The sequence below is a fragment of the Molothrus ater genome, chromosome 1 (assembly GCF_012460135.2).
Source record: "Molothrus ater isolate BHLD 08-10-18 breed brown headed cowbird chromosome 1, BPBGC_Mater_1.1, whole genome shotgun sequence".
Lineage (NCBI taxonomy): Eukaryota > Metazoa > Chordata > Aves > Passeriformes > Icteridae > Molothrus > Molothrus ater.
This window is the reverse complement of record NC_050478.2, coordinates 89,388,463-89,416,359: the sequence shown is the minus strand read 5'-3', so window position 1 is coordinate 89,416,359 and position 27,897 is coordinate 89,388,463.

Genomic DNA, 27,897 nt, shown 5'->3' with positions numbered 1-27,897 from the left:
TCTACAAGAGAAACCCATGCAGAGGAGAATTTATTCATAGAAGCAGAGTCAAAGGCTGCAACAACAATGTCAGTCATGCTAAGAAAGGTTTGAGAGGTCTGGCAGAAGCAGGAGAAAGCAGAAACAAAGTACAAAACACACTGATTTGCTGAACCTTCTTCACCACCACAGCTAATTATAAACTACTAGAATAAAGTTGCTGGAACATAAAAGAATCAGACACCAATCTGGAGTCTAGAAGGCACATTATACATAAAGCAGTCTGAAACATCTCCATGTTTGACCCCTAAGAGAACTCACATATCATGGAATGTATTGTGAACCCTGACATGACAAGCTGAAGTGGAATCATGTGTTGTGCCTTTATTAGGGCAGGACTGACAGGCAAGAATCACAGCAAGTTGCAAAGAGATGCAGTGGCACCAAGGTTAAACAGCCAGAGTGCAGTGAGTGAGCAACAGTGTGCTGTGTTGCATCCTAGAGCTGTGTTTAAATTCTCTCCACATGCTGTTTATGGACCCTGAGCAGGAATCTCTGGACTATGAATTGTACTGCAGGAGCCCTGCATTAGCACAGAGCCTTTTCTAGGTGAGGTCATACCTGGCTGACTGTGTGTCTGTGGTCTGATAAAAACTGGGCAGAGATTAACCAGGTCTGCCCAGCCACCCACGGTGATTGCCAGCTAGAACTTGAATGCTAATTTTTTTCCCTGGTTTTACCTTTTTCTTACACAATTTTGATTTTCTTTCTTTTGGAGATTGGAGTCTTCCCTTTATCCCATTTGGTTGAAATAAACGTACAGATTACCAAACTGAGAAGTTTTATCTATACAGGGTTACTCATTTAGCTGTATTTTCTCACCTTCACAGAAAATGGAAGCTGGGGCAGATTAAGGCTCTCCTATAATTTTCATGCTGCAGCCTTACAGTTCACCACAAGGTGCAAGTGAGATGCCTGAACTGCAAGTTTTGTAAAGCACTGGAGCAGATGAAACAGAGTACAGTTACTGGTACATACCTCCAAATAATAATATTTGATGTGACTTGACAAATGAACATATCAAATAGAATATTTCCATTCTAGTCAAAATTTTATTGGAAGGAGCTGGCTAGTCAACACAGAAAGACTTCTAGTTTTTATTTTTTTTTGGCAAAAAAGTTTTCACATGCCTAAGCTTATTAGAAATTGCAGTCATCTCTTTCTCATGTAAAAAAAAAAAAATAAGAAAAAAAGCCAGCTTTTCTGATCATCTCCGATACTGATATGAAAACAAACTGGGTAATATTTCAATCACTTATGGCAGTTTGCAATTCTGCTTATCTTTCTTTGCAGTGTAAACATCTAGTCCCTTATTTCCATGGATAGGTTTAGCACCTTTAGATTGCTGGACTGAGGTCAAAACCAACTTGTTCTTCTGAAGTATTTCTTAAAATGTGACAGAAGATCTTTAATTGTTAATTTTCAGTCAGCATCAGAAATCTGATTTGTCCTCCTTATTACCTCAACTTCTTATTGACTTCCAGGCGTTGACTTTCTGTCACTGAAAGTATTCTTCTCCTTTGCAAGCTCCTCCTGAGCTGCTGAATCTCTTAAATCAATTCACAAGATTTTAATTTTCCTATATGCATTATGCAGGTACATAACTTCATGCACCATTAACAGTGGGTTGATTTTAGTTGTCATTGTACTTAAAATACTTACTTGATGAAGATCTGCTTTATGATCAGACTGGTTTTGATTTCTTTCAGAAAAAACAAGGAATTTTTTTCTTCCCACCCCAAGGCTGAAACGTTCTATGGCTCTCTTCAGCATTCTTTCATAAATTCTTTTTTTCTTATTTCTTTATTTCTTGAGAACAATTCTAAACCATTCTGTATTTCCTTCAACTGTGTGTCATCTCCACTCCAATCTACAGAGCAGATTACAGTTCTTTTTTTTTTTTAAGAGCAAAACAGAAGCCAAAATAGACCAGGAAGAAAAAAGCCAGAATAAATTAATAAAGTGTTTTGTGGGTATATAATTTTCTATTCAATACCATTTCCCAAAATATATCCCAGATATGGAGAGTGCAGTGAGTTTGAATCAAGCTGAAGTCTGTCACACCACACATTAAAGTTCTAGTAAAATGATATAAAATTTGAAAAAAAGCATTAGAAAACCCTGGAACAGAAGGTTTTCTGAAAGAAAAAAATAATGCACAAGAAATTAAAAGTTAATGGAAGAAATTAAACCTATGAGCCCCAGAGAGTTTATTTGGGGTAGAGGGAGAGAGGAGAGAAAGGAGGAGAACAAAAGATAAATAAAAGATTGCAAGGGGGAAGGAAAATGGTGCTCTGCTTTCACTGGGAATACTTAAATGCCTCACAAGATGAGCAGAGCATTAGGATATGAAAACCTAAAGGGCAATATAATCCCAAAGGGGAGGACTAGTTTCAAAAGAAGGTTTATTAAAACTTAGCTTGCTTTGCATAATGTCAGAAAAAGAAATACAGTGAAACTCTAACCTTTTTTCCTTTTCAACTTTCAGTTCCTTTACACTCTTTTTTCTCTATGATCGCTTTCCCTACCCTGTAGCTTACTCCTGCTTTCTGTTTATAACCTTTAGAATACTTTCATGAGCATATGCTATAATTCTCTTCCCTTTTCTTTATCTCCTTGTTCCTACAAGCTGGCTTGAATAAAGAAGTCATTATCAGCAAGCCCACAATGGGTCCAGACATCCACATTCAAGATGTTGTATAGATGATATATTGATCAGTCCTCAATGAGTAATAGCGTTCTAATGAAAAGAGCGTACAGAAGTTAATGTATCTGCTCATGCAAACCACAAATGAAGCATTCTGTGGCACAAAGGGTCTGGCCCTGTGAATTATAATTACTCCCTACAACAATAAAAGTCAGGAGTGGTTTTATTTATTTACCGCAATCAATGATAGTCTGTGGGCTACACATTGAAAATTCGTTTTACAAACCAGCACCCAGACTGTTTGCCTTTTCTGTGTCCATTGGGAATTAACCCTTCAGCTGCCACTGCAGATCCTGAGATAGCTATCCCTGTAGAAATGTATAGAAATGGGAAGACCATGGTTTCTTTCAGTGTTGTTCAGGTTAAGGAAAGCAGCTACAAGCATTCAGAGAGGAGTGACCGTATGTGGCTGCTCCCAGTAGAGACAGCATATATTAAAGCAGGATGAGCATATAAAAACAAAGACTTTCTGTCCTGCATGAACTACTTGGGGAGTCCCTGGTTTGAAAACTGCACCACAACGCTGTGTCATGCACCTTTCACAGTCTGATGAGAGTGTTTTTAATGCTTCAGAACTCTCTCTTCTGTCCTCAAAGCAATGAACAGTAGAATAAATTCAATCTATGCTAACACATAGAGTATGTAGCCAAGGAAAACAAAAGAAGCATCATTCCACTTGTTAATTAAATTGTAGGAAAGAGAAAATTTAAATTCTGTTGACACTATGCTGAAGCAGAAAAAACTTGTCACTGTACTTCAGAAGAGCAAAGAATAACCAAAAAAAAAAGCTTTAAACCCTAAATTAAAATTAAAATATAATTATATTACTTTTGTGAATTATGTTTTGCATCTAATATTAGTCTGTTACCCTTTCAAAAAAAATTCAAAGCCACACACTAGGAAACTTGAGGAGAAAGGCAATGTGGGTAATCAAAGGTGAGAAATAGTTTCTTTTCAAAGAGCAAGTAAAATAAAGGACTGGTCAGACCAGAAAAGAAGTACTGGGGTGGAATGAGGGAGTAGTGGAGATTCATAAAATCCATGTATGCTTCACAGAAGATAAAATCAGAATATCTGTACTCTCTTTTTCTCATTATGACATCTAGGGGACAACAAATGTGACTAGAAAATTGAAAACAAATAGAAGCAGATACTTTTCTATGCAAAGAATATCTTTGCTCATTGCCCCAGGATGCTACAAATGTCAGAAATTTGTGTGATTTCAAGAGACAACTGATCAAATGTCATGGAGGAGAACTCCTCAAGATCTCTTTCTCAAGAAAACCTAAGCTACAAATCACTAGAAGCTGGAAAAGGCTTCTAGTGGAAAAGGGCCATTAAGTTGTAATTTTACCTCCTCATCCTGCCTTTTGAGACTTACCACAGATGGGTGAGGCTGACCACTGCCTGGGCCAATGAGCTGGGGGCACTGATTACATTAAAATCATCAACCGACCCACAAAACAAGGCATTATTTTATGCAACCAACTAATTTGCCAAAAAAAATTAAATTAAAAGAGGTTCTTTTTCAATGCTTTCACTGTAAGTCAGACCAACATGTGACTGAAGCACCATCTGATGTAAAGCCTCATTTCCTGACAGGGGATTGTAACATGACATTTGCTCAAACTCACCCATCCATTTAATTTGTCCCTTATATTTTTTATGTTTCTTAATGTTGTGAAACTGCATGGACTTGTAGTTTGGTAGGCTTGCAGCACCTATGATGCAGAAGAAACAAAGAGTTTCCTTCATGGGGCACCAGAATGATATGCAGTCAGCTTTTAATTGGTATGGGAGGCCTTTGAAGAGGAGAAGTGAAGGCTCCAGAATTTCTGTCAAAAAAAGAAATTACCTTCCAGGGCTAAAATCTGCACTGATAGGAAATGCAAGCTACCGTCCCTTGAATCCTGAATAATCTGGGTTCTGAATTAATTATATCTTTCCAAAGCTTAACCATAAATAGGAGTTGTCATCTTTTTTTTTCTTTTCTTGTCTGTTCCCTGCTGTGTGTGTACATGTGTCCTTCTTAAGTCTTGGTAAATCTCTCTGATTAAGAGCAGGATTAATATAGAAGAATTAAACTTTTAAGATCAAAAAGAAAAGACATTTAACTTTTGCCAACAAGAAATTGTTACTAACAAGCATTCTTTGAGTGAAAGAAAGGCTCCCTGGGTGCAAAGGACTGTTTAACTGAAAATACAAAGTTTTTTCTTCAAACAAGTAATCTTCAAAAGGAAATATTTTATTTTTTCATTTATTTCCACTTTAATCCCATCCTTTTCCTGCCTCACTTGGAGCCGTCCTATAGAGAATGATATTGTAAATGGTTGTAAAGTGTTAATTCCATTCGCCGTCTAAGCTCCAAGTGAAAAGTAATAAATGAGGAATTATACATTAAAAAATCATTACACCCTTTGTGTTGCACTCTTGTTGATTATTTAGGACCATACAATATAGTTTGAAATATTTTCAGTACTATTAGAGTGAAAATTTTTACTCTTTTTCTTTGATATATATAATTCCAAAAAAAAAGAAAAAAGAAAGGATATTAATTATACCACTAATGGCATCTTCATATATTTAATTACTATTATTTTTATAGCAAGATCATTTAATTGACCCTGAAAGCCACTTTTCATAGGTAGTGAGAAAGCATATATTCTATATATAATGGTAGGTAGGTGAAAAGTGCAACATGTAAGTGAAATATCAAAACCAGATGCAAGCTGACTTACCCAAAGTTTCTACAATTTTCAGGATCACTTACAAAAAGACTGACTTTCCCCAGCTGCCACAGAACTCCATAGCTGAGCTGAACTCATCTCCAACAGGGTCCTGTTTGTCAATGGGGCACAATTTTTTTTCTCAGTTCTTTACATAAATCTTGAGAAATTTCATTTATTTCAGTGCTATTACCCTGAATTTCTCACACCATAATGAGAAACAAAATTAAAATTATTGCAAAATTTTAAAAAGTCTCCTATTCTCTTTTAAATATTTTAGAGAAATTTTTAATTTTTTCAGACCTTACAGTATAATACTGAGATGCATATTTTCAATAAATGTATTTTTGTTCTTTTTTCCATCTTTACTTTTTTCCATCCATTTTTTACTTTACTTTTTTCCATCCATAACTTCTATGGCAGTAAGCTTTTCTATTGCATCCTGTATTTCAGAAGGTAATGTCCATATTAGAGGGCAGGCAAAGGTTGTCGTAACACCAAGAGCTGAGGAATCATCACCACAGATTTCAGAAGACAGCAGGTTCACTTCTCAGATACTGCTGTGATAACAGTGCCTGAAGATGAAGGAATCTTTTGTTTTGTTCTTTCATATTTTTACACATAAATTTCCCTTCTGAATGTACTATCACATAAATCAGCATCATCACTGATATCAGCAAGTCAGTCTGAGGGAGTCATTAGGTTTGAGAGAGAATCACACTGGAAAGGAATCGTAAAATAGGTGTGAAGTCTATGCAAGGTCTTCCATAAGAGACCAGATTTAATTTGGATATGGAAAGGGAGCAAATGAGAGTTACTGAAAGTCACCCTGACTTTTAGGCTTCAGGTCTAAGGTCTTTGACTGAATTGCATTAGACTTGAATTAGGAAATTAAAGCAAATTGCAGGAGATGCTTCACCCATACCAACAATAAATGAACAGAAAATAAATAGGGACAGTATATTAAATGGAGGGGACTGAAATGTAAAAAAATTTAAAATAAAATTAATATAATTTTAGTGGAGAGAATGTAAGCTTAAGATTCACTTTTTTTCAGTTCACACTAGGAATGATTAATGGACAAAAGTCTATAGAAAAGTAAGCTGAACATTCCTCTTGTTTCTGAACACCAAATGGATGGTCACAGAGAAGATTATACAGTTCAATTAGAATATGCAATAAATTTCCTATCCAAAATTTGGCAGATGCAATAATGATGGAGTGGAGAAAATATGTACAACAAAAATTTACTTCCTCTTTTAGGAAATAGTTTTGGTTTTCTGCATTCTTTGGTTGTCTTCAAGATCAGAAATTAAATGTCAGAACCTTGAACCATGTTTTTTCTGCAACTTACTCTCCGCTAGCACTCCTAAGAATGTATCAAGAGTCAAAATCATCACATCCCCTCCATTCCAGGCAACCACATTTTTATAATTCCTGTTTTAAATTTACCCAAAACCAGCTTAGGAGTAGTTTGATCCCCTTTGTCTCCTTCTGTCTTATCGTAAGTCTATTCCAAAACTTTACTCGTCTGATATCTAGAGACCTATCTCTTGGCTGAGATATCTCAGTTATGTACATTTTCTTCTTCATCCAGGTTTGTCTTCCTATTTACCAAACTCTCTGGTCTTTATTCCTATAAACTATTTATAAAAAGAAATTCTGTTTCTTACCTTTTATTTTTGATGTTGAGCAAACCAGGGTGTTTTATTCTCTCATGTAAACCAAGTCTTCTTGTCCCTAAACATTACTGCATATCTTCTTTCTTCATATTAGTTTCAATTAATCTTTTCTTCTCCCTAAATTGCCAAAATTTGCAGCATAACCTACAGGAGGTCACAGCAGATGCAGCTATCACAGCTCAGATGTAGCTATCTGTCTTCAAGATGAATCCATTCCTTTATTTTTGGCAAAAGGAGTCTTTCTGAGGACAGACAAGCTGTCTCATCCTATTGGAATCCAGTTTTTGATGTGGCAACGATATTACACTGAACCTCTGCAGAGGAAGGGTGTCCTCTTCAAAAAAGGCATCCATTTAAGCACCCTTTAAGAATCTCATCTTGAGGCTGATCCCATAACTACTTATCCATATTTTTCCACCCCCAACCTTTTTTTTTTCTGGTAGGAGATTTAGGTCAAAAACTTCCAAAAGCAGGTAATTGAAAACAATGGAAAGGGTTTTCCAGGAATATTTTTTTCTTCTAGGGTCTAAAGGTGTGTCTTGGTTTGGTTTGGTTTGGTTTGGTTTGGTTTGGTTTGGTTTGGTTTGGTTTGTGGCCGAAATGGGAGCAGTAAAGATCTCCAGGTTAAAAAAATAAGGGGCTATCATGGACAAAGCAATAGGGACCCACCTTAATGCTTAATGTTTCTTATCTCTTCATCCTCATCCTCTGAAACACCTCTATCTGATACCCACCAATGCACAGCAACTGGTGCACATCTCAGCAGATTCTAGGGGCTGATCTTTTAGATACCAGGCAGCCCCAGAAAAATACCTTCTGGGAAAGTTATGGAATGTGCAGGCATTTCTATGGCTCCAGGTGACTAGGAAGGGCTGAGCAGTCACAAAACTGCAACCATGGGCATTGTAAAAACACCAGTATCATGGTAGTGATATTGTGTTGAAGTGGAACAAAGTCAGTGGATACACCAAATGTGAAATGCCTTGGAACAAGAAGAATTTTGTATTGATGGCTGGAAAGATATGTTAATTCATTAACTTCTTCCTGTGTTCCCATGTTCCCAAACCTCCATCCCTCAGCCTTGGAGCTGAAGAAACCAGTAAGGGAAATGTTCCCTTACATGGGAAGGAGTAGAATTTGATAGTTCTCTACTGCTTAGAGCAGGTTACAATGTTGAACTCATCTTACTAGGGGAAACCTGAGTCCCATGAGCTGATTTCAGTACACCTGTTAACTCACCTGCCTGTCCCTTCATGCTCTCAGTAATAGAAATTGAGCACCCAAGGATGTGATGTTTCAAGTTAACTTGCACGTTCTTTTCTTTAAGCCTCTCTATGTGTAAACAAATCACTGTGAACAAATCACTCAGTTCACTGTGGGCAAACCACTTGTTCCTTCCTCTCAGAATTTTTCCTCTGATTGGTAATTTTTATATTAACTATTCCAAACAAAAACAAAAAACACACATAAAAACCAAAAAAACAAAACCAAATTAAAACAAAACAAAACAAAAAGACTAGAATTTAGAAACCTACAGAACAAAAAGTGTTGTGGACACTGGATGTTTAAAATTTGGACAACATCATCTGAGGAAAATTCCCAGAGCATCATAGCATTCAATGAGACTAGGATACCTTACTTGAGCTAAGGATCTGCTCTTTCATATGGTCTCCTAAATAAAAAAATCCCACTCCACTAGATGGCTTTCGTAACACAGGAGCATATCCTGAATAGGTCAATGCAAGCATGATTTCTTCAGGAGTCAAGTGCAGAAAAATTTAAAGCGAGGAAAAGGGTGGAGGGGAAATACATAGAAATTTTTAATAAATTTTCTTATCCTCTAAGGGAAAAATAGTTGTCTGTAGGCATTAAATATAGCTCTGTAGCTTCACATTTTAAAATGTTTAGCCCTCTTCCTGAATTTTAAAGTAAGGAATGAAAGGTAGCTGAATAAAATATATGTTTGTTTTTATACACCTTGTACATATTTTTGTGCATAGATATAATGGCTAGGTAACTAATTCTGGAACAAGTATCATATATTTTTACATGCACAAATACATTTACTAGTGATAATATCACTTTCAGCGGCTATATACCTGTGGTCCCTGAACACAGTTCCTTTACTACTTGGCACAGACTACATTCCTATAAGTTCTTCTGAAAAATGAACCTAAAACATTTTGTTTGTTTGGCTCCTTGGTTCTTATTTTACTGCTAAGTCACTACCGGTAAATTATAACATCTAGTTCAGGCAAGCTTCAGAAAATATTAGTAATATCATCACCAGTTCTTCCTCACCAATATTTTAAAAAAATGATTCTACCAATGTGTCTTTCTCTGAGGATAAGAGTATAAGATTGAATTAAAAACAAATAGTTCCAACAAAACAGTAATTGTCAAGGGGAAAAATAAGGCAAGAAATGAGGAGTGAAAAAAATAAAGTCTTAGGGACAGAAACCAAACATGATGGAATGTTCCCAATGTAGAGCAGGAGAAATTTGTTCTCATATAGTACACAAAATAAAACACATATTTGCTGTCCTGTAACAAGGCAAAGTAAGTGCTCTATTCGTATGGCCTTCCACGGGTTTTTTTCTCTGGACTCAGCCTTTAACATAAGTAAATGTAGTTTGTCAAAAATGTTTTTCAGAATAGACCACATTTTCCCACAGACTAAATATAGCAGATGTGCCCCTTTAATCACATTTACCCTCCAGACTCAAGTCTCTATGTGTACACCATGAGCTTCAGTATCTTTATTTCCTGACCCTCCTACCTGCAGGGGACAGGAAGGAAGATATGTTGTCACAATGCCTCCACTCTCTGCAGCTCACATTACAAGTTCAAAGCTAAAACCAACTCGTGGAGAAAGACAAAATGTCCTCTGAAATATGTCCCAGCAAATAGCATTGAGACAATAAAGAGTTTCATCTAATACTTAAAATAGTTGTTTATGTATATGGTCCTTGTTTGAGTATTTATCCTCTTGTGTGGACCAATGATTGCCTTTTATAGCTTGAGTGTTGAAAATGTGTGAGAATATTAGATCAAATTATCTTATACACCATGTTTTCAGCTTGCATTTTTGTATACAGAGAGAACTGATCTTTATTCCCACTGGCCTGGAAAGGTTCTGTGTGCAACAAGACTTGTGGCTGGTCAGGAATCCAGAGTAACACCATGAGTGAGTTAAATGAGGTATGAGAGACATTTGCTTCCCCTTACATAAGGTAAAACCTACGTAAAATATTGGTAACATCTTACTGCAACATTTGGGAGCCTCTTCAGTCCATTTCTTGCGTGATTTATAAGTAACTTACTCCTGAGCATCTGTCACACACCATCTTCTCCCCACTCATCCTCTGCAAGGGGTGGTCTCTTATGATCCCTTTCAGATGCACTGACTGTTTCAAGGTCTTTTCCATCCATATTCTTCATATGATCAAAGTACATATGTTTGTGCTGTCTTCCCATCTTGGTAACATAGAAATTGTCTTCTTTTTTGGTCCAGGAAATATGTAGGTCCTCACCAGCACTATTTTTAAGAGTTCCTCATGGTTTCTTTGTGACCAGCATCTATTTTTCATGATTTTTTTTTTCCTAGGAGAACAGGCTGTGGAAGAACTACATTTTGCAACAAACTTTTGCACATTCTTAGAGTCCATCCTTTCCAAGACATTTGTGAATGGATGAATGAGCCATTTTAAATTCTATTGCAATTTTTTTAGAAAATCCCTTTTGTTGAACACACTTTAAATTCATCTACTGCTTCTGCAATATGACCATTAACTTTGGGCATTATCCTATTTCTGGAACATGACACAGCCTTCATAGCTTTTAGATTCGATCCATCTTGGGGTGATCTCATGTCTTTGCCTGATCTAGAGCCATGGTGTTCAGGACACAGTATCAGAAATCTAAAGGAAAATAATGCTAAGTCACCAACTTACCTGACATTATCTACCTCTTTCTTCCACTTTTTGAATCCTCACAGGACTTTTTTCTTATACTTTCTGCATATAATTTTGAAAGTCCAACAGATAAATATACATCTGAATATGTGAAAGTCCACTCACTGCCACAAATTGCTGACAAGTATGCCAGTGGTTATTAAAGCAGGAATTCCATGAGATGCTTTGGAATTTGAGTTATATGCCAGCATCTGTCAAATATCGACCTTTTTTGAAAAGTATCAAACGTTGTAAATTATCAGCTAAACAGGTGGTTAACAGGTGGTCTCATTTGTACAGTTTTGTGTGATGTATATTTCACTTCTCTGGGAAAACACCAAAAATTATACATTCTCCTTCCTTTTGCAGAGCTGATGGCTCTGCTTCACCTCATCTTTTTTGTTCTCTTGATCTCCAATAGAAGCTGCTCTGATGAGCACCCGAGTTATCAGAATTTACTATGAAGCAGTATAAAGAAATGAGAAATCTGCCGAAGAAATTATCCTCTGAGTATTTTAACATAAACAAACCCTATTTTGGGTGGGGGTTCTTACTTTTATTTTTATTTTTATGAAGTTGTAAGGTAAATTAGCACAGAAATGTTTTTTTCAAAAGTTGACATTGGTTAAAATTCTAAGTAACTGCCACCTTTATTAAGAGAACAGTCTGGCTCTGTTAATAAAGAATGTTACTCATATTCATATTTAATAAGCTTCTTAGTGCATACAAATAAACAAGTAATAGCATTTTAGGGGGGGTAGAGGTCTTTCACCTGCTGATGGATACATTAAATCAGGCTTTAATTGCTCTCATGCACATACACACACACAAGATTTTTAGGAAATATAGTGAGAATTATAAACTTTTTTTGATAGAAAATAAGCAAATGACACAGTTTGATGAAAATACTGTATTTCTTAAATAATCCTCATATTAGGATCAGCACTCATTTGGCCCATATGTATGCACATGGGTAGTTACCAGGATAGAACCAGAACTAGGTTAGAAATTTATGTCTACTTGGGTGTATTTCAGATCTCATATTCACCAAAATCATGAATTAGGACAGTCCCATCTCTGCTACAATGCAGGAACACAAATAGCCTAAAGGACTAAGTTTTATTAAACCACAAATTAGAACAAGGCAACTCTGAAAATACCCGATTCAGACTGAGTTGGAGGGCAAGACAATGGCCAAAAAATATTTGAAGAGGAAATCTGATGCCCCTCACCCACAGCCACCCTTTTCTCAGCTGCTGACAGCATTTTCCTGAAGAGCACCAAGTCCCCCCACTCCCTCCTTTGAGGGTCACCTGCCTGTGGCCACCCCTGCCCGGGGCATGGCTGTGGGTCTGTGTCATGCTGCAGGGGATAGGCAACTCCAACCCCATTTCCACACAGCATAACAATTTCCTTGTGACAGAAGTATTTTCTCTTGTGCCCACCCTCTTAACAGGTTTTACCACAGGAGGGAGTGATTTTTCACATTTTATATTGAAGTTTCTATTAAATTATATGATTTTCAGAGTAACTTCTGTGGAAACCTATTAATCTCTATGGCAGGTTTTTTATCCCTATTAAGTTCCATTAAATTTATTTTTCCATAAGGATAGTCTTTTATCTTCATTTGTACTGTGAAAAGATGAAAAAGAGGAAAGATTTCAAAATCAAGGGATAACAGAAAATAAAAAAAAAGCAGGAAAGAGGACTTTATTTGGTATTTATTTTCCTATTATGGGAGTGAGTTTTTTCAAAGCTTGGTTTCTCATAGTTTCAGGGACCAAACCATTTTTTTAAATTAATTTTTAATAATGTGTAATAATCTGAGTGGCACTGGTCTGTGTGTGGAATTAGAATTCCTCTGATAGAAAAAGAAATATTTGTGCAGAGTTTTATGAGCAAAGTTGACCTGAGGCTTCCCGAGGCTGATTGAGAAATTGCAGTCAACGAAGATCCTTAACCCCTTCCCAGCTCCATTTTTCAATATAATAAAGAAAAAGTCTTTGTGGTTTAACATACAAAGAAACTAAAAAAGACTTGAAAAGAGAGATAAACTTATATATGATTACTAGAAATTCATACTCCTCTTAAATTTACCTTAATGACCAAACTGGTTTTTAAGCACAGAAAGTTGTGAACCTTCATTTATACATTTCAGAGCTTTATTTAATAGAGCACTACATTTCAAACAAAATGTCCTGAGGTCACTTCTCTACTACCCAAGAATTTGCTGTTAATTTTCCATTCCTTTGGTTAAGAGACAAGGGCAGTTATAAACAAATCACATTTGATACAGGCCCAAAATAAGTGTCCAAGAGGCCGGGCAATTCTGAAGTGATAGCCGGGAGGGGGGAAACCCAGAGCTGAATGTACCTAATCCTGACAATAACCATGGAGCTAGCTGTCCTAATTCTTTCTAGAAAAGCCTGAAACATGGGTGTTAGCAGGGGTTAAGGAGAATATTTATGAGACCTAAAGATAAAGACCCTGCTAATGTTGCTGCCTGTTGCCACACATTTCCATTAACCTGCAACAACCTACCAGTGGGTTAGCTCTGTGGGTGTTAATCTCCATAAACTTTTTCATCCAGTCAAACGTGTTCTTCCAGAGCATTGTGCTAACCTCAAAGCTTGCCCTGTTTCACTTCTAGTGGTAATCATATTTATTAATGATTTCCGGTTACTCGAGGATACTGGATCTCCAGTGCAAAGAATGCACCCCTTAAAACAATGTTGAAGAATAAAGTAAAACCATCGCTATCAAGGAAAACTCCTAGTCTCTAAATGTCAGATTTAAAATTCAGATTGCTATGTTTAACCCAGTGGGAAATATGGTCACAAAATCATAATGTAAAACAAGAAGCATATTATATAGCTGGTGAATTATTTAGCATATATTGTCATTAAAGAAAATTATTTTCAGTGTAGACATTTTGTTATGTTGGTAAGGTTTTACACAAAATCATTCTTAAAATTAAAATTCATTGCAAAATTTGCTCAAAAAAATGAAGATGTGGAAATTGTTTACAAGAAAGTAACTAGAAATTAACTGCCCCTAGAATATGTCACTGTATGTTCATTATTTAAATGAAATAGGTATGATGTCCAGTTTAATTTTCACCCATCATCTGACATCTTTGACATTAGACGACTTGAGGCCTACAAAATAGAAAATTTATAATACTGTTGCAAAAAAATTTGAAATCTAACAAATTCTACTCATCTATAATGCTTAACTCTATTCTAGCTGCTTTAGGAATTAGAAGAATGGGGAAGTGGCAGGAAGACCATGCTCCTAGGTGCACTCTATGCCTTTTCCTAGAAAGCCTAATGAAATTGTGAGTGCCCTGGGGTAAATGGGATTTTTGTTGCTGAACTCTTCTTGGGTCAGGATATTACTGGAGATGAGGCTTGAAGTGAATACCAGGATTAGGAAAATTAGGAATACTTTGTAAGATGTTAGCCACTATGATTTAATTCATATGCTTGAAAGCATTATTCTACATCTGCTGGTGTTTGCTGGTCCAGTGAGTTCAAACTGGAGCAGCAGCCTCTGCTCAGACACCAAAGTATTGATAAGAGACATTGACACACCTGTCTGAGGAGAAGAATCACTACATGAACGTAACACTTTTCTGTAGTTATGCCTTAAATAAATGCATAATGGGAAAATATGTTGGAAATGTGTGTTAGGATAAGAGAAAGAAAGGTTACCTGCTCATCAAAGAAGACAGAGGGAATATCAAGGCTGGCAAGAACAATACATGTGGAAGAAACCTGCACAACACAAATCTTCTTGATCTGATGGCACAGTGAGCTATGTGCAAGCTACAGTTTGGCTAAATGACACCTGAAGGAGGCCTAAGACAGGATAAGGGCTGTAAGGCTGGGACATTACTGGTTCTTAGGAGGTTGCATGCCCATGATAGTGAATCAGGATAGAGGTATCAACTTACTGTGCAAGATTCAAAGTGGGACCAAGACGACACAAAGTCAGACACAACAAAATTGGATGAAGGTTTCTTCATTAGTTCTCACACAATTTCTTCACCTTTCTGTTACTTGCATTCATACCTACTTGCCAAGGATTCTTATGGAGTTTATTGCAAAAAATTATTTGTATATAAATAATAAAAATTTACAGCTAGTGTATAAACTGTATAGTTTGCTTTTCTAATCATGTTTTTATTAAAATTTTGCCTATATTTTGTAAAAAAAAAGTATAGATAATAACGCTATCTGTACTGATGAACCCAAAATAGAAATCATGTTGTCTTCAATAAAGAAGCTAGAAAAAAGATGGCAGATAAAAATGATAAGGTTTATGTTTTGGTGGAATGAAAAAATTATAGCTGTTACTTACACATCCTTAAACCTGTACCTTTTTAGCATTCAGTCTCCCACTTTTGGACTGGGGTTCCACCATTGCATTAGGCTCATTTAAGTAAGACATGAAAATCCCACCTCCATCCAACCACCAGACAGGTGTTCCTGTTATCCTTTTTGTGCTGAGGTTGGCCAGGAGGACAAGCAGGTGGGGGCAGCAATCTAGCTTACCATGGGCATGCATGCACACATGCCAGTGCTAATGCTGACATGAGACAAGTGGAAGAAAAGTGTGGTGAGACACAGAAGATAGTAGACAAAAATTACCAACTTTAACAGCAGACAAGACTTTGATTAGCTTAAACCAGTTTCAAATCCTCAACCTCAAGTTTCACCCAAATTGAAATTACCTATTTGATGAGGAAAAGTCCCACCTTTTGTTTATATCAAGGATAAAGGTGTTAATATTTCAACTTATAATAGTTGTAATAAATGAAAAGCATAGTTTTACTGCAAATTCTCTAGAAGTGAGGAGGAAAAGCAAGCAATATTAATTCACAAAGATTAAAGAAAATAACATGGTATAGCATATATTTACTCCTAAGAGAGCAGGAAAGACCATCTAAGTCTACGTAAATATCAGCAATACCTGTGTTCACAAAAGCAGAAATCAGTTTTGCCATTTCAAGCTCCTTATATTGCTTATCTCATAGACATACAACTGGCCCTTTGAATTTAAAGGAGTACTTGGAAACATGTTCTAACTCAATGGCAAAACTCTCAGCAGGAGAAATAGGCAGTACTGCCATTTCTGGGACACAAAGGAGGACGCTTCCAGTGACACTCTGTGGAAGGCAAAGCTGCTCCATGCTGCACTGAGCTGGGCATTCTGAAGAAGGCACTGCAATTTGGGAGCAGCTCAAGGGCCAGAATAAACTGCAGGGTTATGCCATCACACTTAGTTTCCCTTCCCTCTCCCAAGGACACCTGTCTGTCCAGTATCTTTTTGCAGAGGTTTTCCTTGTGGGACACATAAGTTCTTAAGACTGGAGAAGGAAAGATATGCTCTCTCCAGTGGGGTCTGGAGCTCCCCTTGCTTCACTCAGTGTCACAGGACTGGAGGAGGAAGAGCTCAGAAGGAGCAGATGACTATGTAGAGCACAGAGGGGAAGCCTAACATCCCTACCTATTGTCATATAGATACTGGAAATCTGGGTTGTTGATAAAAAGGGGCAAATAATGGTGCCCCCAAGACCCTGTCATGTAGTGCAAAGCAGCCTGACTATGCCAATTCAGTCATTAGAGAGTCTCCAACTAAGCAGCTGTCTCAATCTCTACTGCTTGTCATGCACACAATTGAGTTTCAAGTGTCTCGATCATTCAGACAGCTTCACACAGGCTTCAAAATACCACCACCCTCCCATCATCTTGCCATTTTAATGTAAAGGTGAGTTTATCCGAATAAGAAGGGTGCAGGAGATGTAACTGAGAGGATGTGGCAGCTGATACCATGGCAGGGTTTGTGAAACAGAGACATCTACTGGCTAAGCTTTGGGGGGAAATATTTTGTTTTGTTTTGTGACTTCACAGTGCAGTGCTCTCCACCTTTTCTTTGATCTGAAACATTAATCTGTTATGATAGGCCTGTCACTAATCCATGGCCTCAGAAAATATGCACACGTGTTAAAATGAGTTTTGCCATAAATTATTTAATGTTTTACAAAGCAAAGCTCAATACGCGCCACCAGGTGATTTTTAAACTTCTTTATTCCTACAGTATTTTTAAAAAGCCTTAGTGAAAATTAATCATTTATCACAACATAGAATCACTAAAGCTTGTGGGAGGGCTGCAAGGTTTTAGGGAAGTCCATAAAGAGGGAAATGCAGAATTACAAATCTCATCATTTTCAGCTCAGCACCATAACCACTCAAGTTACAAAGACTATATCTTGCTTACTCATTAAGACTGAAAGCATGATATAGGTGAATAAAGAATCCTTAAAAAAAGGGAATATTGTAATTCATATTTACATAAAGGCTACATTTTCCTACCTGGGGAGAAGTAATGCAATGACAGGAGAATCTTCAGAGGCCTAGAGGCTTGAGACATTGTAAGCAAACTAGAAAAGCTTGATTTTCTATTTAAACTTCATTTAAATTATCTGTTCTTCATATGTCTGCAAAAACAGTATGGACATTCTAGTATATACATTTTTTGAGGTTTTCACAGTATCTCTTTACTCCAGGCAAGCTAGAAATAATATAAGACTTGTCTTGCTGACCAGAGTCTTTTGGATAAAAAACATTTTTACGGTGCCTCCATCTGGATTTAGCACAAAAAAGAGAGAAAAATATTGTTAGAAAAAAAATTCTTATGATCCATGAATACAGTGAAAAAATCAGCTAGATTTTTTTTAAATTAAGGCATTTAATTAATTAAAAAATAACTATTTGCTTGAAAAAGATTGAAAGCACTGTATGCTATTAAACAAATGCCACTTCCATTAAAATTAATATTTTCAGTAAGCCAGTGCTGTGTGTATTTGAGGAATGAATGCTCATCTGTGGTAGTAAGGACCATGTAAAATTATTAGAGAAGTCGTAAGACAGGTAAGTAGACAGATAGACAGACAGGTATGTAGGTAGGCAGAATCCTTTCGGCTTTTGGATTACATTTCATTTCAGAGCCTCTTAATCCATTATGTCCTCTTGTGAAAAAAAATATAGCTTATGCTAAAATGCAGCACCGCTTCAATGAATTGTATTTATTCACCAAACCATTATGCCTGCTGGAACATTTCCCAGAGGATAGAAATATCATTTAAAGACTTAAGTGGGAAGAAGTTCCCTATGAAACTTTCTTCTCTCCAGTAATTCTATTGCTAAAAGTGAGCACCAGCTGTGGCTCACCTCTCAAAATGTATGTAGTATCATGACTGATGTCACTCTTTGGGGTTAAGCTAGGGTGGTAGGAGCCAGTTCGGGTCTAATTGTTGAAATGTATGCTTAGTTCAAGTTAAACAATAGACCCATAGGGGAAAAAAAATCAGCACAGAGGTGCTGAGCTGTGAAAAGAGCGTTGTTTTGGGCCCAGTTGCCTGAATAGACTTGTTAAAGCCCATGGCTGATGTATGCTAAGCAGAGCCAGGCAGTATGTGGAGAGAAAGGGAGGGCAGGCCAGTTGAGCAGGCACATCACTCTCTGAGCCAGGGCACACACACTTTGATGGCTCCTTTGGAGGTATGAGTGAAAGCCAAACCTCTGTTCCCTCCTTTTTTTCATTTCTGCCATGCAAAGATAATCAGGTTTATGTAAAGTATGTGTGCTCTTTTGACAGTCCACGATATCTCATTAATTCAATCACACCAAACACCATTGTTCCCAAAGTGTTTGAAATGCGGATAGGCATGGAGGCTTTCTTAATCCTGTCAATCAATGTTAACATTTTTCTTGCAGTTGCCATGGCCAGGGCCAGAGTTCATGAAAACACAGAATAAGAGCCAACAAAACAAGAATAAAGACTTATTTGAGATACTCTTTTTAAAGGACATCTACCATGCACAAAACATGGGAAGTAAATGTAGACAAGTTTGGACACTATGGCTCACTGAGAGGAAAAAGGGGGAAAAAGAATTTGAAAATCAAATAGGCCTATAAAAACTTGACCCAAGAGTCTCTGGGAAAAACCCGATGAATTGCTCCCTAGTAGAACAATGTTCTTTCTTTCGTGCGTTCTTCAGGAGTACAATGCTCAATATATTATAACACATGCCACTGATGTCTTTACACTGTTGTAAGCCAGCTCAGACCATCGGAATGCTGATCACCGACAACAAGAGATTGTGCGGCGGTAATTCTCTCTTTCTCCCACTCAGCTACAAACAAGCACTGGGAAAATTATTCATGCATATAGACCAACAAAGCAGAGATGGGAGATTTGCGATGTCACGCAGCGAGATCATGTGACAAACGTTAAAGTAAAACCCCCAAGCCTTCACCCTTTGAGACTTTGTAAAATAACCAATTTATCCCTCTGAATGTAGCAGCCAACACGTCTTATCGCGCTGGTGGAAATCACGGCCATTTCAGTATTGCTGCGCTGATTAATGAGACCGCGGAGCACATGCTAAACAAAGAAACACAACAATTACGTAATTACCCAATTGCTAAAGCCAGGAGACATAAGTCCTTACTGAGATTTTTTTACAGCTCTGCTTGTTCCTAACAGGCCTCAAGCAAGTTTATATATACTTCTTAATTAACTCAGGGAAAAGGTGTGCCATGAAGCCGTACAGATTTTTACCCAAGCACATACAGAATTTTTGGACATCCGTGGAGATGCCCTCTTTTCATTTTAAACCAAATTTCATTTGCTGTCTAAAAAAACCTAACAAAACAAAACAAATCAAACAACAAACCAAATTATAAACTCAACAACAAAAACTTGTGTGTGATTGGAGGTGTACCTAGAACAGCTGTTATCTTAGCTGTGCAAAGGAGAAACGCACCAGCTTCTTGGAAGTTGTCCCAGATATCACTTCAAGGTTTGCTCTTTGAGATCTCTGCAGGGGAGAAAGTCCTTTCTCCACTGGCAATTATGGAGTGCTCTGTTAGTACTGTGGCAAATGTCCACTGGTCTAGAAACATACATCCACACAGATCAATAAAGCCTGACATGATACAAAGCACATTGGTGGGATGGCACAGCAGAACAGCCTCTCTACTGAGAAGAGCCCCTCAGTGAGTCTGACACTTGTACTTGAAGCAGTTAAAGAGAAAAATGAAATTTTTACCTTTGTGCTAGAGAAATGGAACTGGGATACTGTATATTCATCTGATGATTATGCTCTTTAAACAGTGGTGGAAACGTTTGAGATGTATTGATGTCCTGTCTTGTAAGAAGGCAACACCTGCCCCTCCCAGAGATTCCAGATTTGTCACTCTGAGTATTCACCTGCCAGGTATTTGTAATAAATCTTCCGCCTTAAGAAGTCAAGGGAAAGCATCTCACCCTAGAGGTCATTCCCATTAGATTTCCCAAAATTACCATGAGTACTGAACCTAGAGGAGTTAAGCTTAATTGTCTTTGTTCTTCATTCCTATAATCTGTTCTTTCTTCTCTCCCTGCTCACATGCTGAGTTGATGTTCTCCAGGTGAAGCCATTGCAACCACAGTACTCTCTGAACTGGGCTGTCAGCACCATGGAGCTGCAGATGCTAAAATATCTCTACTGCATATTTTCAGGGACATTTCAGGTAAGCCAAAGGCCATGCCACAGAGGCAGAGCATTTAGCTTAGAAACCTTCCCAATGAAATGCGAGGGGGTTTTGCAAAATTTTAGATCTACATATATTAGCAGATTTCTCAACAATGCAGAATAAAGTTGTTTGGGTGGGGTTTTTTTATTTATTAGTTTTATCCTGTAACATCTGCAAGATCAAACAATTTAATATATGGGAGGTCTTCTACTGTGATGGCTTTAGCATGAAACTGTTTTCCTTTGGCAGGAGAAAAAGAATAAAAAATAGTGAAATTTATAGCTACATGTCTACTCAGGAGAATACAGCTACAGTTGACCTAATGAAAATAAGTTTTCAGTTGCAGAATATTACAGTCGCTTTTGTCTCCTCCCTTTCAGCTCTGCAGTGCTTTCCTTACTATCAAGCATCATGGTCAGAATATTCCAGTACTCAACACATATGAATTCCTGAAATAAACAGCTAAGAAATTAAACGTACAAAAGATATTATAGCCAAAAATGGATAAGTAAATGTGTTCTGGAGAATGGATGATTATGTATTGATTGAATTTTTATTATTACTTTATAATCAATTCCAGTAGATAGATATTATTTCTGAAAATATCTTCAGCTGAAAATAAACTCTGTGTCTGTCATGTTGTTTTCTACATTGCCAATCTTCTTTTATTTCCCCTGCCCTGCATCAGCCTTCCCTCACTCCATGTCTTCTGTTTGATCTCTGTTGCTTTCCTCAGTGTCTTGTGCATAAAAGAGAGTGGGAAGCTTTGGTCACTCCACTGTTCTTTCCCCACCACCTCTAGTTGCAATAAAACTCCATTTTGGAATATTCATTCAAGACGACAGGAATAAACATTGACTTCTTTTTAATGTCTCTTTGATGCTCCTATCTGACTATTTAAATATTTACCTGGAATTATAAGTGATGAATCCATCTTGGTCACACCCCAGGAATGACTCTCACCTCTTTAGAACTTTGGACCATGAGTCTACATTAGTTTCTCAATGTGGTTGCAGTGATAAAACTGCACAACTCATTTACTACAAAGGCAAGAAATTAAATATTTAGAATGCCAAATGAATAACATTGTTACAGTTTCCAGAGATGTCATAATAATCCTTTAAACAGTGCTCACAGTATTTATAAACATTAAGAGACAGTAGGTCCATTCACTGTTTCCTAGTTGTCTGATTTCCAATGGAATCCCAAAGAGTTACTGTACGTATTCTAGACATCATCTTATGAGTGCTGAGTTTGGAGACATAAGCACTTCCCTCCATGTTATGAACATAGAACATATGTTCTATGTTCTACAAGTTATGCTGTGGAGTCAGTGCTGCCAGGGCATGATGGCTCCTGTCCAGCCTACTGTCCACCAGGCCCCTCAGGCACCTGTCCATAGAGCTGTTCCCCCACATTCAGGCACAAGCCTGTAGTGTTGTAAGGGAGATTTTATTCCCCAGCACACAGCCTAATATTTGTCCCTGTTGCATTTCACAAGGTTCTTTTTGGCCCCATCCTCCATCTTGCCTGAATGGGACTCCTGTCCTTGGGCACAGTGAGTGGCCCTCACAACTTTTTGTCACCTGAAAACTTGGTAAGGCTGGCATCCATCATCTCCTCCACATCATTACTGAAAGAGTCCAGTCCCTCATAGACAGACTGGCAATTCTGCACTGGTCACCAGCCTGAAGGCAAAGCTTGATGCACTGACTGCTATCTTCTGAGCCTAGACATCCTACACTTATTTTCATCCTTCCAGTTTTCCATCCACCTGGTTAAGTCTGGGTGATAACTTCAAGATCTTTGTAACAGAAAAAAATTACAGACAGACCTCAAAATTGTGAAAACACTAAAGCTTTCACTGTCACAATTTTCTCACCATTCTTCTTCAAAGAGTGAGAATACACATAAAATAATTTGTTTCTGAACTTCTATGAAACTATAAATTTCTCTGGAGAGGTGTCGTTGCAACTGAGTTCATGTTTCTCTAAGCTCAGGAAAAAAAAGAAAGGGAAAAGAAAAGTAAGAGATAAAACTTTAGAGAGGCTTAATTACACTTTGCTATAACATATTTATAGTTGCCAGATGAGCACTCTCAGAACTAATTTTAACATCTCATTAGAATATATATTTCAACCTAAATTAACTAAAGGCATTAATCTTCTACACATATGCATAAATCCACACTGCAATTCTTTTAACTTTTTTCCTTTATTATAATTTAACACTGCTTTTAATATAAAATGCCATAAGACTATTGGTTACACTTTTCCATTTGCAAAACAAAAAATATTCCATAATTCAAGAGCATTTTAAATATTTTACCTGTAATTTTTAATTAAAAGACCCAAGTATACCTCAGAACATAACCCTGCCTTCAAAGGGGGATGAAATGTACAAGATCACATCTGTAAGAGTGAACACACTTGAGAAAATATGAGAACTTTAAAAAAAAAAGGATGATCTTTTTAGATGTTGTTCTGAAAGCCTAATTAGAGCAGAAATAGACACATCAAATTCTTCTGGTAATCCCTTCTCTCCCCCTCCCTCCAATTCAAAGCAGCTTCTTTCTCCACTTCAACATGAGCCTGAAGGACAAGCACTCAGGAATTCCTTCTCCTTCATCACTCACACCTCAATAGTTGAACAAACCTTGACTCTTGAATAACAACCAAAGATGAAGTTTTCTAGAATGAAAGCACCCTGTTCCTTCAGTTGATCACACATCTCCACTTGATTTGTCCTTATTTCTGCTCTTCTGAGAAGGAGAATATTTGATGACCATTTAATCTCAGATCATGGTCATAAAAGCAAAGCAGCTACAGCATTTTAAGACATTTCCACCCCACATCAGTGACTCTGGTCAGGGTCAGGGCAAAGTAGGAGAGGTTAGCTCAGTAAAAATCCTGACACTGAACTGAAGTGAAAGCCTCTGAGTACTTGCTCTGTGAGTTGTGATGTCTCAGCTGGGGGCAACCGTGAGCAGAAAGATGTGGTGATTTCTTCAACCGTGACAGCAGCTTTATGAACACACCTGATTTAAGGATATTGTGGATAGGTTCTAGCAAGCACAGCTGGAGAAACTTACAATACTACAGGAGGAACTACAGGACAAAAAGATATAAACAGACACCAAGGTCAATAGTAGCTTAGAAGACTATCCCAAGCCATGAGGATGAGGTTCATTTTAATAAGCTGAGGACTGTAGAGTGTTAACCAGCATGTAAGGAGAAAAGAGAGAGCTGGGCATGGCCACCCCAATGTGCTACTGCTAAAGGCCTCACAACACTTCCACCAAGGTTTAAGTCTCACAGTGCTGTTGTCAGAAACAGCTGGCAAAAAATTCCTGAAATTTATTGTAATCCTGGTGGGGTTTTTTTGTTCTATAATCACATTCATATAAGCACAAAAGGGTTTTTTGAGTTTTGCTGTTTGTGCTTTAGGATCCTTTTTGTGTGATGATTTTTTTTCTCCCTGATGGAGATTCTCTTCTCCATGTCAGGTTTATTTTGAAAAATAAAATGTTCACTCGAAAAACCAGAGCTAGACACCATTAAGCAGAACTAGGTAGTTCATACAGAGAATGCTCATTGGTAAGAAACATATATTTATCTTTGAATTTCTTGCATTGGATTTTTTATACTCAGAGGTACTTAAAACCACAAATTTTTTTATGACACACAGAGGTATCTCTTCTAAAGAGTCTTCAGGGATTGGAGAACAGTTATATTGAAAGATGGTGACTGAGACATGGCTGTTTGTAATTGATTTTCATAAGGTTTAGAAAACAAGCTTGGCAAGACTCTGTAAATGCAGCAAAATGCATAGCACCTAGTGGAGTAGTACCCCCTCTCTTTGAAATAAAACTGTCCTAAGACCTGATAACGACTAATATGAAATTGCACTCTGACATGTAATAAATCCATCCATTAAGAGGGTAAAGAGAGCTTAGATTTTGAAAACTAGAAATTCTGCAGAATGCTCTGTCAGTCTCATGTTAGACAGGTTTTGGTTTACTTTTATGACACCACATAAAGCAATAGGTTATAAAGCTTTCAGAGCCCAAGCATAGGTGGCAGAGTCTTTATGCCCTCTCTGCTCAAGCTGATGAGAAACAGATGCCAGAGCACTTTCCTACACACTCTCCTCTGTGTCAAAAACTGTCGAAGGAGTAGAGGAATTAGCTGCTTGCCCACTGCTTTGTAAAGCTGATATATTTGTTTTGGCCACAGCCTGTTCAGAGATATAAGACTACAACGGGACACAGATCTGATTTCCAACAGTAGCTTCTAATCCTTTTGCAAGTAGTGAAATTACAGGCACCAAGTTTATTCTAGCTGAAAACTGTTTATTAGGAAAGTATTACTTCACATGCAGTTAAATTTTCTTTCAGTCTGACAGAGGTTTCAATCTTCATCTAGCAACTCCTTCACTGGCTAGACTGAAGATTTTGCTAAGTTACATGCTTCAGTTATTGCCAGGAAAGATAAAGGCATACTGGAAGAGTTATATCAAATAGCTGCAGGTGGTCCCAAAATTTATGAGCAAAAATATTTTCAAGCTTTGATAAGGAAACAGCTGACCAGAACTTTTCGATACTTTTGGAAAGAAATGCATGGAGGAAAACAAAGGTTTTATACTGGGAAGGATGACCTCTCAGCTGTGAAAAAGTGTTTACCTGCTGGATGTTACACTTGTTCAGCACACAGGATGCAATGCTTCCGCAGTCCTCTCAGTGCTTCTCTCAGTGTGCAGTAAAAGGGGACATGAACATGTTGTACAAAACGTTAAATAACTAAAAATGCCCCAGAAAATTAATGGGAACCAGAGGGAAGAGAGTTCTTGATCCACATGAATGTGCACAGTGAAAGTGTAGATAAATTTGGATTAGCAAGCAAAACTGAGCCCTGTTGTTAAATAGCACTTGATTCCATTAGACTGTGTCGGATTGTTAAAAATGCTAACATTATGTGTGACTATTCATTTTCATCACCTGCTCTTGATTAATCCAGTCCTAAATGGCATCTGTGGACCCTGCCATCTCATACTACTTAATTAAATTAGCAACACATTTGTCTCCCCCGTTTTCCTATCAAAGGGTTGTGCTCAGGAGAAATAAAACCTTTGTTCACTGCATCTCCGTATAATTTACACTCCTTTTTCCCTTTTTCCTCCAGCTCCTGGCTCAGATGCTAAATTGTAACTGGTAATAGGGAGCTATTAGGTCTAGTGAAGCATGTCAAAGAAGTCAGTAGAAAACTAGACCTGAAAGGAGGCCTCAGATCTTATAAAACAGGGTCAAGATTCTAGATTCAGGATTACATTGTACCAAGTTTCATTCATTTTGTAATTTAAAAAAAAAGCATATTACCTTCACATATATATATTTGGGGCAGAAAGATGGGAAAAGGTTGAAAGAAAAGGAGAGGGAAGAATGCTGAAACAGGTAGAAAACCTTTTATTTAGTATTTGGTTTTTTTCCCAAGAAGGTAAAAAATATAATTGTCAATAACAGGCACCCGTGTCTGAGTAATGGGGCACAGTATGTTGTGTTTCCAGGATAAAGAACTAATATAATTTGCACCACTATAAAACAGCACTAAACAGTACTATCTTACTGGACAATATGTAGCCAGAAAATGTGTTCTGTGTGAAAACAAAGCATCCACCTTACAATTAATCACAAGCTTCACTCGTGAATTAATATAATCTTCTATGTAGTTTCCTCCAAACTTTGCTCCTCATCCCAAAAGTGAAAAATCCTTTTCTCCTCACTTGTCTCTAGGGCAACCTGTGGTATGTGTTACACATCAATCAGGCAAGGATAACCTAAATATCAGCAACTGGTTTTTAGGTTCTTTTTTTTTTCCTCAGCAGATATGAGCGGAGACTGAGATAGAGAGCACTTCTGTTCTGGGTTGTGAGTGAGCTGCAGAAGCCAGGCTGGCAGGAGTGTGTCACAGGTTCTACAGTGTTCCTCATCTCATTATCCCTTCCCTAAATGTGTTTTTCCCTGCTGAGACAGAAACTTAGTAGATTGCAGGACTTTCTTCAGCCATCCTTGCCCTCTTGCAAGTAGCTCTCTGCAAGCAAAGGATGGGGAACCTGACACTGCTGAGAATGGGACACCTTCACCTCTCTGTGCCACTCTTCCCTATTTGGAAATTACCCATCAAAGAAATATAGTGAAAATTCACTCATATTTGTGAAGCACTCTCAATAGGTGTGAAAATGCAGGATAATCCATGAAGACAATGATACACTGAGGAACCTGAGACAGGAATAATTAATTAGATCCTGCAAGACACAGTGCTTTTGTACACCCTCTGTAAAGTTATTCTGTGTCCTTCATTTGGTATGTGTTCTTACCATATACACACAGGTGAGCAAGAGTCCTGACAAAGAGGTTTCCAGAAAGCTTTTACTGAGGGAAGTATCAGTGCCAGCCAGTGTGAGACACTGGAGACAGCTTCTTCAGTGTTTCAGGTCTCTTCTGTCTGTGATTAAACAGCAGAGAAATGGCACAAAGACAGAACACCCAGTAATCCTGACTGAGGTTCTTCATTGGGATGCAGGATCTGCATTTTCCAGTTCTCTATGTTTTTAGGGGTTGGGTCAGGGATGTGAATTTATCTCCTTTTAGTATCCCTTGGCCTCAACTCTTAGTATCTTCTGCACTTCTTTGTGTAGTAGAAATACTTAATAGGTCTGAAGAGAAACAACTGTCTCCATAGCATAATGTTCTAGAAAGAGGGACTCACATCCTTCTTGAAGCAGGAATGCATTTCCAGTTCTTCAACATCACAAGTCCATTAATGAGGCAATCTGCTCAAAGCTGTGCCTGTCCTTTCTGCCCTATCTTCTTTAAGCACACCCAGTTGTCAAGAGCTTCCCCTAAACAATCCAGGGTCCTGCTTCAGGGCTAACAACAGGCCAAGGCCAATACCATGATATTCAATAAGACAAAGTGCTGGGTCCTGCCCATGGTCGTCATACAGCACTACAGACTGGGGACAGAGTGACTGGAAAGCTGAACAGCAGAAAAGAAGCTGGGGGTGCTGTCAACATCAGACGAACATGAGCCAGGTGTGTTCCAGGTGGCCAAGAAGGCCAATGGCATCCTTGGGAAGTGACTGCCCCTGGGCTGCTCACTTAAAGACAGATATTTGGGTGTGGGAGCATGTCCAGAGAAGGGCAAGGGAA